Source organism: Saccostrea cucullata, unplaced genomic scaffold (assembly GCF_032062105.1).
Source record: "Saccostrea cucullata isolate Sc308-1 unplaced genomic scaffold, CSIRO_AGI_Scuc_v1 ctg2678, whole genome shotgun sequence".
Classification (NCBI taxonomy): Eukaryota; Metazoa; Mollusca; class Bivalvia; order Ostreida; family Ostreidae; genus Saccostrea; species Saccostrea cuccullata.
In genome coordinates this window covers 48,224-65,939 of record NW_026939317.1, presented here as the reverse complement: position 1 = coordinate 65,939, position 17,716 = coordinate 48,224, and the positions used below count along the sequence as shown (strand labels likewise).

The 17,716-nt window shown below is 32.4% G+C and overlaps 1 protein-coding gene and 2 long non-coding RNA genes across 5 annotated transcripts in view; all 3 read right to left on the bottom strand.

Annotated features, from left to right (window-relative positions):
* LOC134252817 (platelet endothelial aggregation receptor 1-like) overlaps positions 1 to 17,716 on the bottom strand; it is a 33,545-nt gene that overhangs the window by 8,230 nt on the left and 7,599 nt on the right. The window lies entirely within an intron of this gene.
* Positions 15 to 4,721, bottom strand: LOC134252820 (uncharacterized). The gene is made up of 2 exons (XR_009989024.1): positions 3,391 to 4,721; positions 15 to 1,639 (listed from the first exon to the last, which is right to left on the bottom strand). It is a non-coding gene; the product is annotated as an uncharacterized LOC134252820 (long non-coding RNA).
* Positions 16,043 to 16,857, bottom strand: LOC134252819 (uncharacterized). The gene is made up of 3 exons (XR_009989023.1): positions 16,714 to 16,857; positions 16,435 to 16,487; positions 16,043 to 16,198 (listed from the first exon to the last, which is right to left on the bottom strand). It is a non-coding gene; the product is annotated as an uncharacterized LOC134252819 (long non-coding RNA).

The following is a 17,716-nucleotide window of genomic DNA, read 5'->3' as shown; positions in this document are numbered from 1 at the left end:
ATGCAAACACAAAGTTTGATGGATGAATTTGTCATTTATTATACATGTATAAATGACGACAGATAATGAAAAGATACATCAGATAAAGGGGAGATCACTCTTGAAAGAATGTGTAAATTTGTACAAAACATTAGTTGATCTCCCCAGTGTAACATATTACATGAAGAAAATCCAAATAAACAATCCAGAATGTAAAAAATAACAATCAGCAAAAAACGTGGCAGACAAAAACTGCCTTGGCAGAAAAACAACTGCCAAAATAAAATCATATTAAAATATATAAACATATATGTATTTTTAAACATTTTTATACATTAACCCTTTACATTGCATATTAATTTAGCAGTATGGCATAAAGGTGGAATAATGATCGGGGTGGATGGTGGGCAACACTTGGAAAACCCTTCTTACTGCGATCGAATCAAAACAAGAAGTGACGTAGAATCTACATTTAGTGTCTCTTCGATTGGTCGGTAAAATTACCCCCTATCGATCGCTCTAATATTGACACAAAATTGAAACACGGATAAAAACGGATTGATTAACAAGCTAAAAGTACAAACTCAAAACTTCATTACATGAGTACATAAAAACCATTACATGAGTACATAAATGCTATTATTTACAATAATGCAGTTTTATGTTCTCCAGTGTAATTTAACTAATTTTACAAGTTCACTGAAGCTAGTTTTTTGCACACACTTCTAAATTTATGTAGACCATATCACATCCATATTAAAGTAATGCAAACACAAAGTTTGATGGATGAATTTGTCATTTATTATACATGTATAAATGACGACAGATAATGAAAAGATACATCAGATAAAGGGGAGATCACTCTTGAAAGAATGTGTAAATTTGTACAAAACATTAGTTGATCTCCCCAGTGTAACATATTACATGAAGAAAATCCAAATAAACAATCCAGAATGTAAAAAATAACAATCAGCAAAAAACGTGGCAGACAAAACCTGCCAAAGTACAAGCATGCAATGTTTGTACACACTGCCACCCAAAGTGAACTTGTATAACGAGGACATACATTATAACCAGTTTTCCTATTACATGTATAATCAGAAATCACCGAGTAGAAATAATTTTGCACATTCAAATCTGACTATTTCATGATGTACTTGATCAACTCAGAGGTAGGCACATTTCTTTTTCCTTGGTAACAATTGCAACACCAAGGTTACATATATTTGATAATGACCGATATTAACATGTAAGTTAGAATGTAAGTTAAAGGAGTTTGGCTCAAAACATGTCTACAAAATGCAATTAAAAAGACAATCTTTGGTATCGCAATACCCATACTTTAAACCTTAGCTATCACCTATTAAACGCAAATGGATAACCACATATGTGTACGATACATGATATTCTCCAAACATCAGCAGACAACTTCTGGCCTAAAGTTGAACTTTACCCAATATACAATTCGTGATAATTTTCAGCAGACAACTTCTGGCCTGGAAGTTGACTTCATCAAACCCACAGTTCATGATAGACCTCAGCAGACACCTTCTGGTCTGAAGGTTTAACTTCACAAAAACTACACTTTATGATAGATTGCAGCCGACAATATGATTTTCAGCAGACACCTTCTGGCCTGAAGAGTCAACTCAACGAATTTCTAAAAGATTAAATCCCACAATGCCTATAAGTAATTGACTTGTCACTTACAAATGAAAGCTTTCTAATCTTATTCTTTTTAATTGCATCCGAATTCCATCTCCCCATTTTTTGAATAGATTTGTTCTGAAAATCCCAATTTTGCATTATCCTTTGCTGCACCAATTTGAAAGCTATGCCATTCCTATAGTTTTTGATTCAGACCAATGACAGATACTGCTTAATTTAGATGTTTATTTACAAATGAATGAGACACTGGTTGACCACAATGAATTGACCACCTAAATTCTTTTAATAAGAACAGATTATGCTGGATCTGCAAGATTTTTTATTTTGTGTATAAACCCTATTGCACATGTGTGGGATGAAATGCTATTAGTTGAGTATTTGTTGGTAAATAAATGAGTAATGAAATTGCATAAAACTATAGGTGAAATAGGTATTAGGCAACTGAAACCGCTGACCAGACTTAAAAATCTTCCAGCTTCATTGACATTAAGATGCTCTTGTGCTATTTGATAAAGATGCAGTCAAATTGCTTTAAGCCACTGGTGTTTACATTATCAAGAGATGATGTGGTATTGATGCTTGTTTCTAGAAAAGGTGAAATATTCCCTAAGACTGAAGCAAAATCTACTGACCCAGAGGCATCTGTGAAAAGTGTGAGGTATTGCAAAGATAATCATCGGTAGGAAAGAAGTATATATTTCCCATTGTAATACTCAATGAAATATTACCAAGTGTCAAAAGCTGCCCTTGCTTCAGTCAAAAGTGAGTTTATTGTAAAGAAATAGGTTTTTGGTACCCTCAAGTTAAACTTGATTGATCGCATTAGGAATGCCCTTCCGGGAACTACTTACGTATACAGCACATGCAAAACTAAGCAGACAAATAAAAGACTGCATACTTTCTTCATAAACCTAGTATCATTCAAATTTATGTTTACTTTAAGTAATTCAGCCCCAGGCAATCGGTATTCCAAAGCAATAGAGCTATTTTGATAGCATACTTACAAATGTACTATGTAGTTGAAGGAAATATGTTTTTATCATCTTTAATTTGGACACGTACAAACACATTGTTATACCAATGCAATATATTCTTGAAATGGTTGTACCAATAAAAAAGAAATTATCTAACAGGTAATATGTGAGATATTCCTCCTGCTAAATAATTTAATGATCTCATCAATTAAACATAGTGCCCTCAGAGTCCTAGAACACCTGAATTTATGAAAACATTTCTGGGATAAGCCAAGGTAATAGATTATCCTAAATTTCCTGGATCTAATTTTGGAACAACATCTTATGTTATGGGGATGACCCGAAAATCATTAAAAGGTTTCTGATGGAAAAAAGAGGCCACCAATCCTACCAAGTGAAGAACTGTGTTTCACGTGTTTTTGTATTACCTAACCATGTAATTTACACATTTTCTTAACCAGTGTAAGATACTATAATTGATGAGGGGCGTCAGTTGGAAATTTCCCTAAGTAGATACAAATGAAAACTTAAAAGGTATTTGTCTATTGTTTACATTAAAAGAGGGATACTTAAGAATTCTACTGTTCAATAATTGTAACTGAAGTCACTGTCCAAGTGAAGGAATTATTTTCATAATTTGGCCAGAAACTTCTTCACCCATATTTACCCAAACCCTTTTATTTTTGACTGAAATTGATGCTCCTAAGGGATGCCATCAGATAAAGAAATGAGATTGTCCATTTTTTGATATGTTCCCCTGAACATGTACCTTCCAATACACTGGTCACCAATTTCTCCACTGAGGCATCTTGACTTCCTGACACAGTGTCCAACCCTTATTGTCCTGCTTGATGACCTTTCAGTATTTTGAGTAGCTATCGGGGTTGTCTGGATAGTGCTCCGAGTAGATAGAGGGGATGCCTGAATAGTGCTCTGTGTAGGAGGGGTTGCCTAGGGAGTGCTCGGAGATGAAGTTGGCTCAATAATTCTGCTAGGAATGGTCATCCTGACTCCTTGCTGCTCGTTGTTGACTGATTTTGTTGTTTTAGTACCTCAGCAGCGAGTTTTTCATAGTCAATGTTTTTCACCAGTTTTCGACTTTTTTCGTGTGGATTCCTTCCTTGCCATGTATCTTTTGACACCATACACCTGCTTCTCTTTGACATATTTCCTGCAAAAAATCTAAAATGTGTCAGAACATAGCAATTGCCAAGTGTTCAAATAAACTTTCTTAGTTGCAGCAGTTTTAAAAAATTGTCAGAAATAAGTATCAAATATAACAAGCCAAATAAAATGCTTGAATATGTATTGAATGAACTGCTGATATATGATTCAAATTTTTATCAACCTGTATTGATTTGATATGTATAACTAACAATGCACCATATATTGCGACTTACAATGCATACCTCATTTGATCATTTTGTATACACTATATATGTATGCCTAACAATACACATGCCAGTGTGACCTATAATGCATGCCAAAGATGAAAATTGCATATTAGGCATATGTGTACGTCGACGTAAAAGAAAAGTCTGACTGACAATACACATTAAACAGAATACAATGCACATATATATATCCTGTATGACATACAATGCACACTGAAGTGAGACTTATAATGCATACCCAGATAAGCCTCAACAATGCATACCTTGCATAATATATACATTGAAGTAAAAAGATAATATATGACTGACTATGCACACTAAGGTGACTCACAATGCATATATCATATGTATGACTAATAATGCACACTAAAGTGTGGCTTACAATGCATACCCAGTTATGTTTCAACAATGCATACATGAATTATGCAAATATATATGTTGAAGTAAAGAGATATGACTGACAATGCATACTAAGGTGACTTACAATGCATATATATCGCATGTATTTCTAAGAATGCTAACTAAAGTGTTACTCATAATGCATACCCGGTAATGTTTCAACAATGCATAATATGCATATATATGTTAAAGTAAAGAGATATGACTAAAAATGCACACTAAGGTGACTCCGAATGCATATATCACTTAAAAAACATTGTCGAAAAGCTCTGTTCTTGTCTTTGTTTTACCTCAATCAACAAACAATTGTTATATCCAAATAAGACTGTTCTTGGTATGAATTATCTAATTACTTGCATCAAGAACTAATAGGGGTAAGCATAAACTAATATTTGAAGATATCCAACATGCCTAAATAGTGTACATTCAAGTGACTCACAATGCATATCGCTTTGTATGACTGACAATGCACACTAAAGTGTGACTTATAATGCATACATTATAAACTCGTATGACTAACATTGCACACTTAAGTGTGACTTATAATGCATACCTTATGAACTTGTATGACTAACAATGCACACAATAGTGTGACTTATAATGCATACCATATAAACTCTATGACTAACAATGCACACTTAAGTGTGACTTATAATGCATACCATATAAACTTGTATGACTAACAATGCACATGACAGTGTGGCTTATAATGCATATCTTATGAATTCGTATGACTAACAATGCACATAATAGTGTGGGCTTATAATGCATACCTTTATATCAACTTGTATGACTAACAATGCACATCACAGAGTGACTTACAATGCATACCCTTAACTCACCAATTTGCACAAACAAATGGGAAATCATCAATTACAAAAAGCTAAATTATCTCTGCACCCCTACAATGCATTGCATACCACATGTAGTAAGAAGATAAAGAGCATACTAAGACATAACATGAACAAAGTGTGCATGTCATTTCATAAGTAAATAACTTTCCCTTATACCTATATTAAAAGCTTTCCATGATAAAATGACATTTTATCAATTAAAAAATGAAATTAAAAGTAAATGTCACTTGACTTGTAGACTATATATAGATCTATCATAAATTTATTATATTACTGATTTGGAGTTCTACACTGTGACACCAAAACAATATCATCATGGATTATAGGTACTGGAAGAATTATTTATTATTATAGTTAATTATTGCTTCCATTGAATATGAATTACATGGAATATTTATGAATTACTAGCCTTGTCAATGGCATGGCATAATACTGCACTCCTCAAATACTCTCTAATACGCAAGTTTCGAGATTATCTCCCTTGGTGCGCTCTTTCGTTGAGGAGGGGAGTTTCGTTACCGCGTAAACAAACAGGTGGGACAGATATTTCATACTGTGTATGTTGGAAACATTGCATCATCGATATACCGGTTTATCATTACTACACGATTGTCAGGATGCACTCTGCAACTTGAGAATAACCGAATTAAAGTAAAGGCATCATTTTTAAATCAAAAATATCGAAACAAAAAAGAAAATATCAGTGGATGTGAGACTTTTCGGACGAGGGAAGAGATATGGACCTCTAATAAATAAGATCACATGCATCTGGTCACGTCGGGAATCAAAATAAAATATTGATTCTTTTCCTTGTTTTAACTTTAAAACACTTACTTTTAAGAAAATGTTCGTACAATCAAGAAAATCTGTTACTTTTTATAAAGACTATGACGTTTCTTTCGTTTTCAAGTACCGAAAATTTATAGTAGATTTGTAAATATGTATAGTTGAGCTTGACAAAATCATCAAATGCATCACTGCTTAACATTATTATCTTTCTATAACATTTAATAAATTTTAAAAGCCATAAATATCGTTCTTTTATTTATGCACTTTTGTATACAGAGACAACCTGTCCCACCTCCGTACTGAAATGGGTACTTTTTGCGCCTCTATCGTAGGAGAGTTACAATCTCGAAACTGGCGTATTGGAGCTGATCTATGGTTATTACAGGCAATGTGCAAACCATCCGGCTTTAGGTATGATAGGTCCCTCCAAAAATTAATGACAATTAAGAGAGATTGCCCAAGGTTGTCTTCGCAGCAGTAATTCTATGATGACACGCCGAATTCCGACTCCCAAATGTGATAACGAGCTATCGACAGAATACATCGGGCACTCTGAGGCAGACACGCGGTGGGGGCTCTGCTAATGTAATTCAAACCCACGCACTGCACAAGTATTAGTTTTCGTGTCATATATGCACATTAGACCTCCTTTAAACCCAATGTCCAAAATGAAAATTCTACAATCCAGATTGATTTGCACACATCACAATTAGCATTCATAAAGTTCCAAGAACACTCAATGCCTATAGAATATACATGTACGAATGTCCCAGATGGCGCACACTCATTATCTCCTTTGCATTCGTCCTACGAAAGGGAACTTCAGTCGCTTCCTAGGCATTGATGGATATACGTATGATTTGACAAATAACCAACTGTTCACAAATACTTCTGTATCGCACTTCTATTTTTCAAATAAAAAATCGATCGCAAACAAGAGTTTCAGTTTGTATTACTCCAACACTTGGAAAACCCTTCTTACTGCGATCGAATCAAAACAAGAAGTGACGTAGAATCTACATTTAGTGTCTCTTCTGATTGGTCGGTAAAATTACCCCCTATCGATCGCTCTAATATTGACACAAAATTGAAACACGGATAAAAACGGATTGATTAACAAGCTAAAAGTACAAACTCAAAACTTCATTACATGAGTACATAAAATCATTACATGAGTACATAAATGCTATTATTTACAATAATGCAGTTACTTTCATTCCAATAACAGCGTCACTTTGCTTGATCGAGCGTGCTAAAGTTTCACATGTTGATTACCATATTACTCATCAATTGGATGTTTGATTTCAATGAAAGCAAATTAACTACCTTGCATATGAAATACAGAACCCAGCAATGCCACTTTCAATACTGACCAATCGTAATGAATGATTGTTTACAAGAATGCATTAAACAATACTCACATGTGGACAGCAAAGCAAGTTTTAATCCTTATGATGATGGAAATGATCGCTATTTATGTAATATGATATATATAGTATAATAGTTTCAAAGTATAACCCTAATAATTTTCTCATACATATCAAAATTAACTTCATTCGGCCAACTCACAACAAATATGACACGTGCTTTTTTAGGACAATAAACGGGCTTTGATTGACCACGTGTTGCTTGTGGCTGCCTCTCTGGTAAACAATAATTTGTTATGATTGGCCAGTGTTATCAGGGTATTGGTGGATTCTGTTTTTCATATGCAAAGAAGCATCAGATTCATTCAAATCAAACATCCAATCGATGAATAATATGTAATCAATTTGTGAAATTTCACTACGGTCGATCAAAGCAAAGTGACATGCTGTTATTGGAATGATAGTATTTCAATAGTGGTCCTATTTCAATAGTGGTTGCAACCTATGCCTGTTATTGAAATGAAATCTCAACCACTATTGAAATAATTATTTCAATACTGGTCGTATTTCAATAGTGGTTGCAACAATGCAGTTTGTTAAACAGAAGACGATGTCAATTACAAGTACTCGTAAAAACGCTTCTAGGTTTACACGCACAAGAAGGTGTTCACGGTCAAATGCGTAATCTCTCTAATATTAAAGATGAAAAATGATATGTTTTATATTTTGATACATACTTGTATGCTTTCATACATTGCCTCTAGATGAATCACTTCAGAAACAAGATGTGATTGAACTTAAACCACACAAGTCACTTTGGCTCTGCAGAGGATTGTTATAAAAGGTTCTCTTCTCTTGTGTTCCTCCCTCTTCATGCCCGTAACAACGTTTGGTCCATATTAGTATCATAACAAAGAATGACTTTTATGGAGAAGAAAGTTTAAAAAGCTTTTATATATATTATGTGATTATATGTTTTACATTCTTGATAAAAGCTTCGCAGGAGCCAATACTAGCCCACCTAGCTTTGTACTTAGTCTTGGAGCTTATCTAGGTGTTCTGTATTATTGAATAGTAGCTCATAGCCTATTGAGCGGTGTTTTATTTTCTTTCCTATGTATATCGGGGTAAAAAAAGAATTATTGCTAACAAGAAATTAAGAAGTAAATCATAATGATAGTCCAGTTTACAGTAGAAATGTCTGTATTGTAACGTCTTTTGTATTTACTGTTTTGGTTACCAGTGTGCTATAAAATCCATTACCAATCTGTGTGTATGGCACCAAATCGTTGTTAAATACTTGTTTGTTATTGCCATGCACATTTTAATTGTAAATAATAATCAGACAATTTAAATGAAAATCCGCCTTAATGATGGATTTATTTGTTGACGAAGTCATTGCATACACCATACAGTAGATCTTACAAAATATTGACTTTAAACGAGATTGTTGATATTATTATTTCAATAACCTGCTTTTCAAAAGCGTGTGTCGTATTAGAAATTTAGATCACCTATATGGCGTTTATTTTTCCCAGTTGATTCAAAATGAAAGAGCATGCTTTACGTATGAAAGTTTCTTAAACGAAGTAAACTACAAATATGTTAATAAATCAAGGATTTAAAACAGTCGTTTTAGTTAACATTTTGCATTGCCTAAAGTGGAAGCAATGCTTTTGTCAAGAAATGCAATTTAATCCAATTTATTCGAATGTTTACTGATTTTATTCAAAAATTTAATGCTTAATTACTCCTCCGTGGCACCTGACTCCAACTCTGAGTTCCTTGCTTGTTCCAATTTGTTTAAATGCATGGACTTTTGAGTTTGGTTAATGTTCTTTATCTATATGTTTCATACCTCAAATGTAATTGAATTTAAATCACAAGCATAGCAAAGATACCTTTTGGTCTACATAATGTTACACATACTCATAAGGTTATCCGCTTGAAAAGCAGGGCTATTGGGATCCATCCGTCCGACCGTTTGTCTGTTACGCTTTAAGTACCCATCTCTTATACCACTGAATTATATGCAATGAGGCTTTCAGAGAATCATTGTTACATAGTGCCATTGTGCACTTTTTATTTTACTTTTTGATCTGACACGTATTTTGCGGAAACAAGATATGTATAGTAAACTAGCTTCAAATGACAAAATGTTTTTTTTTTCAATAATGTATGTGTAACATATACATTAGTACAAAAATATACTAAAAAGATTGTGTGGACCCCTTTATTTCAAAAGAATGGAATTGGAAAAGGACAGGGGAGAGGTTCATACCTAAACTGTCTGTGATACTGACAAAGCGAGAGGCACACATTGACGTCTTGATCAATATAACTTTTAAATTCTAATAATTATTTTCAGCATTTACATTTTCATAACAAGGATTAAACCTTTGTGCACGTTTGCAAGAATGTGTTTCCTGTCGTTCATAATTCAAAACAAAATTATCGGATTTCATTACAACATAAAATCACGAAAAGAAAATAGCCTAATGTCTTAGTACAATGACACTAACTGTTCAAATTCAACTGGACAGCGTTTTAATTTTGTGTTAATATGTACCTTTAATATAAATATACATATATTACAAGAATAAAGGACACTAAATCATATTATTATACTTTCATGTTAAATACTAAAATCTGATTGGTTTAGACGCAGTTAACAATCCGTTCTATTACCCTCAGCCTTAGCAACACACGTGACAACGGATAACACAACGGTAATGTCACATGCGTGGAAATTATGCGCGTACGGTTCACCGTAGAATTCTCAAAACGTCAGTTGTGCGTTTGAAAGAATCGGAAAAAAGCTTGCGTCCGATGTAGCTTTCTTGAAAACAACAAACGACAGATGAAACATACTTGCAAGTGCAGAAATAACGAAACTTTAGATGATAAAGGACTCTTAGAGTATCAAATAAACAATAAAGAGGCCAGTAAATCTTTTTCGAAGTAGCGTGGAGTTTGAAAGCTTTCTAAACGTGAACGTAAAGACGATCGACGATTTTTTTTCTGACATCCTAAATCAAGAAGACATTCAGTATAATAAAATAAATGGTGCCTGTTTTGGAGGGTAACAGTTGAAATTGACACCCCTCGGAAAACCATTGTCAACCTCCGCTGACGCGTCGGTTGACAATGGTTTTCCTTGGGGTGTCAATTTCAAATGTTACTCTCCAAAACAGGCACCATTTATATAATATTATAATACAGCATAGATGTTAACATTTTCCTTTAGTTCCTTCAATGCTAAAATATTAGAATTACGAATCACTTTTTAAGGACATAATACTCGGTAGTAAGTAATGATGCAGTTACCTGTAATTGCAAGTATCATATCAAGTTACGTTCAGACAGAATACTATTACTTGTTAAAGGAACACAGACATGTTAGAATTCAACGTTTCATTGCTGAAATTGTTTTCACCCTTCATTGCTTGTCTTTATCTTTTTTTATCATCCAGCTTCTTTTACAAAATGTGTTGTAAAATACAAAATTTAATTTTCAAAATATATGTTTGTTTTATAATAAAATAGGATAAGAAGATCGATTTCTGAAATCAGTAACTTGTTTATTAACATACCCATATAAGGAGATAAAAGCGGCAAACAGGAAAACGACTGATATTACCGGGGAGATAGAAAATGAGTAGATCTGTTACGTTTGTTTATCATACACTTTAATTAAAAATATTTTTAGATTTAAGTCGCGTATATTTTAAATTTGTACACTATATTTATCTGTAGCCTGGATAACCGAATTAAGGGGGATGTACGGCCACCTTTAGTGCTGTGAGAACAAAATGTAAACATTTCTTCAAATGGCTAAAATACATCATATTTTGATCAAATTTTAAGTCCTTATGATAAAGATACAATAAATATGCATAACTGAATGCATGTTGTGCATATATAATCTACACTTTTGCAGAAAAATGCTTTTGATATGCACCTTAGAACTGCGCAGCTACAGAATTTAGCAGAGCCTTAAAAAATCCAAAAAAATATGCAAACTGTGCATTAATGTTCTCTCTACAACCATTTGTTGAGAAAATGTCTAAATTTTGCACTTTTAAATGATAATTTCAAGTTCAAAACAAGGTATCGTTGTCTTCAAAAAGAGTTTAAAGAACCATGAAAGTAGTTCATGCATAGCAGCACGTGGTCTATTTTTAGCACAGAATTTTGTTTTCCAGACCTCTTCTTAATATGGAGGGACATAACAATCTTTAAATGTAAGGTCTTGATGTTATTATGGTCGCATTTATTCTAAAACCAATGCTATTCGAACACTGTGTGACAGAGGAATGGCGGACGAAATAAACACATGGCCTCAGGAGGACACCCATATGAAAAATCAAATTTTCAAGAATTATGGATAATGACAAGAAAAACGCGAAACAAATGGTTGTAGCCATATTATGAATGAATCAAACTAACACTATATTCAATGCATTTTTCATCTCGTGAATGCTGTAGCTGCGCAGTTCTAACATGATTAATTTCCTCCTAATTAAAACAAAATAAACTTAATTATTAACTGATTTTGGTCTCTAATAGTAGGTAATTAGTGCATTAGCACTTTGAGTAACTTTGGGCTAGTTTAGTAGAGTATTAAGCGCACTCTTGGTATTTCTTATTTTACACCAGACTAGATCCAATATGGCTTGTACATCCCCCTTAAGAGAACCACAAAATATCAAAGGAAATTTTCACTTCATCTTATTTGGTTACAAATAAATTCTGCTTGTTTTGAAATGCTTTGTTACGTTTATGCTATTTCCTTCATCTAATTTTATCAATTATAATCAGATTTAAATCTTCAATTCAACAAGAGATCATTCCATGCCGTGTCTATAAGATTTTTTTAGCTTAAATAGATTTATTATTGAAAAAGTTTGCTTTCCTTTTAATGATACTCACTGTCTTTGATTTCACCATTTGTTCTTTCTACCAGTGTTGTTATTGTATTATTGTACAGGAAGGGAAACATAATATGAAGATCAAAGTCCAGACAACAAAGGTATAATATTTAAGACAAAGTCCTGAAACATTAAATTTGATTTATTCTGATGTGGTAGTTGAAATTTAACTGATATAGAAATCTGAAGTTGATAATTTATGACAGATGGCAATTTCTTATGTTAGACTATCTCAAAGACCAATGATACCAAAAAAACATTTAAAATATGAGCAATTTTTTATACATAGAGCGTTGGATATTTTACTAGAAAAGACGTTAAGGACCTCTCTACACAGGTGCAAATTTTTTTTTAACTTTGAGAAAAATATATTGTATAAAGGAGTTAATATTGAGGTTATTTATTTAATTTTCACTGTATGGTGCGTGGCATTTAACCCCGGGGGAAAAGTTCAAAGACAATACAGTATCACAGAATAGAAATCACTGTTAATTACTACAATAGAGAAAAGACATGCAAACAAACTGTTCAATTAATTTATCTTGGTCTTTTAAAATGTTAAGAATACTAAAATTAATTACAAATTGAGTAATATATTGTAAATTTCATTTTTTTTTTAGAATTTAGATCTAAGGGCAGATCACTCTTACTGCAGAAAAATACCTAAGAATCAGAACTCTTCAGTGTGCAGTGTAGAGAGGGTTCTTAATGGTAATCTAACAACCAAACTCTATGACACACGTGATGACTTTAACTTTTCAATTTTCATCTTCCCTTACTAATGCAGCAATATACCTTCATCACCTGCATACGGAGTTTATGTATCTCAGTTGATTCGATACACAAGAGCATAATCTTTGTATAAACAATTTCTAAAATGAGGTAAATTATTGACAAACAAGTTGATGAAACAAGAATATCAGCAGTCTGATTTGAAGTCACTGTTTCGTAAGTTTTTTATGGTCGATACAATGACTGAATTGACAACGGAATTTTCCGTTATTTCCCGATCATATCAAGGAGCACACGGCGGTGTGATCGGTCGGCAGGGGGTGCTCATTCCTCCATGGCACCTGATCTCAACTCTGATGTTTTGGAGCTCTGCTCCCATTTTGGATTGTTTAATGGACATTTGATCTAGAATACTCTTTGTTATCTCCATATGTTTCATAGAGCGAGGAAAAAAAATTAATGTTAATAATGTTAATTTGAATTATTAATGAGAATTTTAGTTCTATGGTCGCTGAAATAATCTCATTAGCAAATATAACCTATCACTTGGTTTTGTGCACCTCTAAACAAGTCATGCCAACCCCTCCTAGGCACCTTACAAACACTAAAATTTCCGGGGATCCATGTTTTATGCCTTGTTAGCAGATTTATATTTATAGATTTGTGATCGATCACTATGCGTCATATCTTAACCCATTTCATTTGGATCTTATTTTAAAATTATCAAACTATCATTTCATCCTTTGCAGAATATATCAAAACATAACAATCAAGTTTGAATGTATTATGATGGTAACATAATTATTCCTTTAATTTCCAAGAACATTGGAAATTTAAGCTCACGTTTAATTTTTAAACTCCAATTACAAGACCTTTCATTTTTTCTTGTGATATAGTTTAGTTAATTAATACACTGTGTTTTCATTTAAAAAATGTATAAGATTACATTTGCATTTAAGAAAAATAATCTCGGTTTAAGGTATTCCGATCCTCAGGTTTATAAAATCAACAGTTAAGTAATCAAAAATACTCATTAGAATATCTCTGAATCCACAAAGTATTTGTAAATTTATCCACAGTATTTCCTTAAAGTTAAAGATTAATGTTAATCATATTATATAGGGAAAATTGTCAAATCTCCAATATTTTTGCAGAAAAGGCGAATTGGAATATCTGCTATGCATTTTCTAATTGCAAATTGATTAACAAATACATTTTAGGTTAAAAAATGATAGGTATCCAGGCATTCGGAGAAATTATCATGATTTTTATACTTACGAGGGTCGTTCAAAAATTACGCGGACTGTGTTATTATTTACTCTTTCAGACGTCATATAGTTATGAAATTTCACAGAAATATGTATCTTCAAGATTCCAATAAATTTTGGGCAAATTTTATGTATTTAAAAAAATTCTACAAAAATTATCGGTATGCTGATATCGCTGATGAAGAGGTACGGAGAAGGACAAAAAAGTTGAAGCAAAAGCATGCGGAATCCAAAATTTAACTCTTTATTTTTCGATATTTCGCGATATTTTTCGACAATTTTCTCAAATGTTTCTTTAAATTGTTTTGTTATTATGTATTTAGATTTCTGACATGATATTTGAAGTAATAACAGAATTATAGTTATTTTTCTCCGATGTGATTCCCGTGAAAACGACTGTGAAAATGACGTCTCCTGAATTGACGGCGCACCACACTTTTGTTTAATTGCGTGTGATGCTCGAGATATCGCCAACATAGATCCAAAATATGCATAATTAAACATTTAGTAAACTAGAGTATTCGTAACATTCGTCCACAAATAGGAAAATGAAATTTTAGACCGTTAGACCTCTGTAAAGAGGCTATACCTTTAGGACGGGAAAATGACTATAGACGAAAACTTTATCCGGACTGTGAAGAACGTGATTGAGAGTCACCGATATCATACTATATCTCATAAATACCTGCATTTTTTGGTTTTAAAACAGAAAAAGAATATTCTTTACTTGTTACTAGATTTTAAGCTTGACAAGAAATGGTGTTTGGATGTTGAGTAGATAAGGTAACTAAAACTGTACAGGTACTTTTGGGAAAATGTTGAAAAAATAAAAGCTCAATCACACATTTTTTTATAATGCCTATGACGTCGAAGATTTTGCTGCTCCATGACTTAATGATATGTCCTGATAAATCACTCAAAATCGATACCAATTTATAACATTTTGATATGAAATTTTGAAGACCATATAAGTAAAGATTCTTTTATATTATATGTGACATTTTGCCCGATTATGTCGTCAAATATTTTTTCTGTGCAACAAATCCGCGTAATTTTTGAATGGCCCTCGTATTTGGTTTTTTTGTCTTCTATTTCCGTCATGTATACTATAATATATAGTGTAAAAGGCTTTTGCTATCATTGCAAGGCACCACAAATCACTTCTCATTTCATTTCATGCTAATAAGCATTGGTATCTAAGGCTGAATTCAAGAAAATCTTACATCTCTGAAACTGTATTATTTTTTTTTCCTTTTATAGGGTACATATGTCAACTTTTATAGGACCTTTTCTAAGACTTCCAAAAACCTTGAATCTTATAAAGATGAATAACATGAAAATTGTTGCATGAAAAAAATTCAATTTTAATCTTCATTTTGATGCATTTCAAATTAAATATTAATTTTTGGAGTTATCCTTCCTGGCTGAGGATCGGATATCCTTAAACTACATTTAATCTGGGCTTGTACAATTGAATGGTATGCAAAGCTTTTTTTCTGTAATTAAAATGTGATGTCAAACAAATATTTTAGAGGTAATATTAATTTATATTATATTATGAATAGAAAAAAGACTACATGTACTTGGAAATCTATTCGTAAAAGTGCAATAATTTTAACTGATCTGAAAAAAGAATCATTTAGCTTTTTATCTGTAAAAATTAAATGAAATACTTTCTCACCCGAATATGCACAATTATCGCTGGTCGTGTTACACAAGCACCCCTTTTCTGAATCACAATACTGATAGGGTGTACAGTCACATACACCATAACATCTTCGTCCATAGTGGTTGGGAGGACAGGTCTCGGAACAATTATAGCCGCGGTACCCAGGATCACATTCTGGAAGTTATATTTTACCTGAATTTTCATTAAAATGGCATCAGTTTATTAAAATATCAATTGGAATGTGTGAGATTTTAAAAAGCTTTCCCAACACTTAAGAAACTTGGTATGATCAGAAATTTATATTTATATCCTACAGTTTTAGGTATATATCTGAATTCCTGCATAAAATTTGACATGAAGTAATTTTATTTACTGTTTTCTCCTTTAAGTTTGTTATCAAAGGTGCATACCTACACACATGTTTCCAACAGGTTTGAAGTCCTTGCAGCATGACCGGGTGTCTCTAGGATATATATGTTCCGTAAATTTTTAGACGAAAAGATAATTTGAAAGATAATAAATATTGCTTAATTTCTTTTCTTTTAAAGGTAAAAATATTAAGTAAGTAATCTCTTACAGTAACTCATTAAAGCAAACGGATGTTTCTAGAAAATATATATATATTCTTGTAAATTAGTTTTCTAGCATAAAAACACTTTTTAAAAGATAAAAAAAGGAAAAAATGGTACCCTTTTATGCAAACACCATCTCCATACACATTTTCACAGAACACCATCAAACTGTTTAAAGAACACAAACAAGCAAGTATCCAAAGTTTCATTGTTAAAATAAAATGTAGTGATCGATCAAAATATTCACAGCAAAATCCATTTGGTTTCATTTCATGAGATCATGGTTTATATAGAACAACAAAACTTATTCATTTTGAATTTTAGAAGAAAGTGTAATTAATCATCACATATCCAGAAATCCGGAAATTTGATTCCTAAAAGTTGTTCCACTCCGATTAGTAATTTTAATAAACTAAAACATAGTTTGAAAACAAGGACATTTCCGAATATTAATTTTACATATAAAACATATAAAAAAAAAAATAAATAGTTGATTTAGTTCCATTCCAAGCAACTTGATTTAAGAGCAGATATGATTATGTAGATAAATTTAATCTTACGTATTCGAATTGTTTAATTATTTTTTTAATCCCCAGTCAATCCTTCATTTAAAAAAGTATTTTCAGTTAATGCTCATGGAAAACTTTGCAATTGAAAATTATGTTCTAAATTCACCAGGTCATGATCAACAGAACATGAATTATTCATAAAATAAAACTCAGTACACTTTATATAGGATGAGCTCGCATACACGAGTGCAAAGACATTAATGCAGTATACAAAGCAGTCTTTCGTTTGAACTCTTAAATCCTTATCATTATATAGAAGAAAAAACTTAAATAAGGCAACAACATCAAAACGAACAAAGACATGTACGAAATAATGGTACTTGAAAGGGGTGGGTGGGTTGAGATTAGTCTGTTGCAATGTAGCAGCAAACTTCGAATGATTTAAACATGGTTGAATTCGACAAAAATCGAACTCAACCATGAAACGGTATGTGCAAAATTAAAAGATGAGTGGGATAAAAATATCAATTCCAGATTTTAAATATTGCATTGAATAAATCAAATTTGATTCTGTCTCATTTTCCATAAAAAACATTCGACATCTTTTCGAT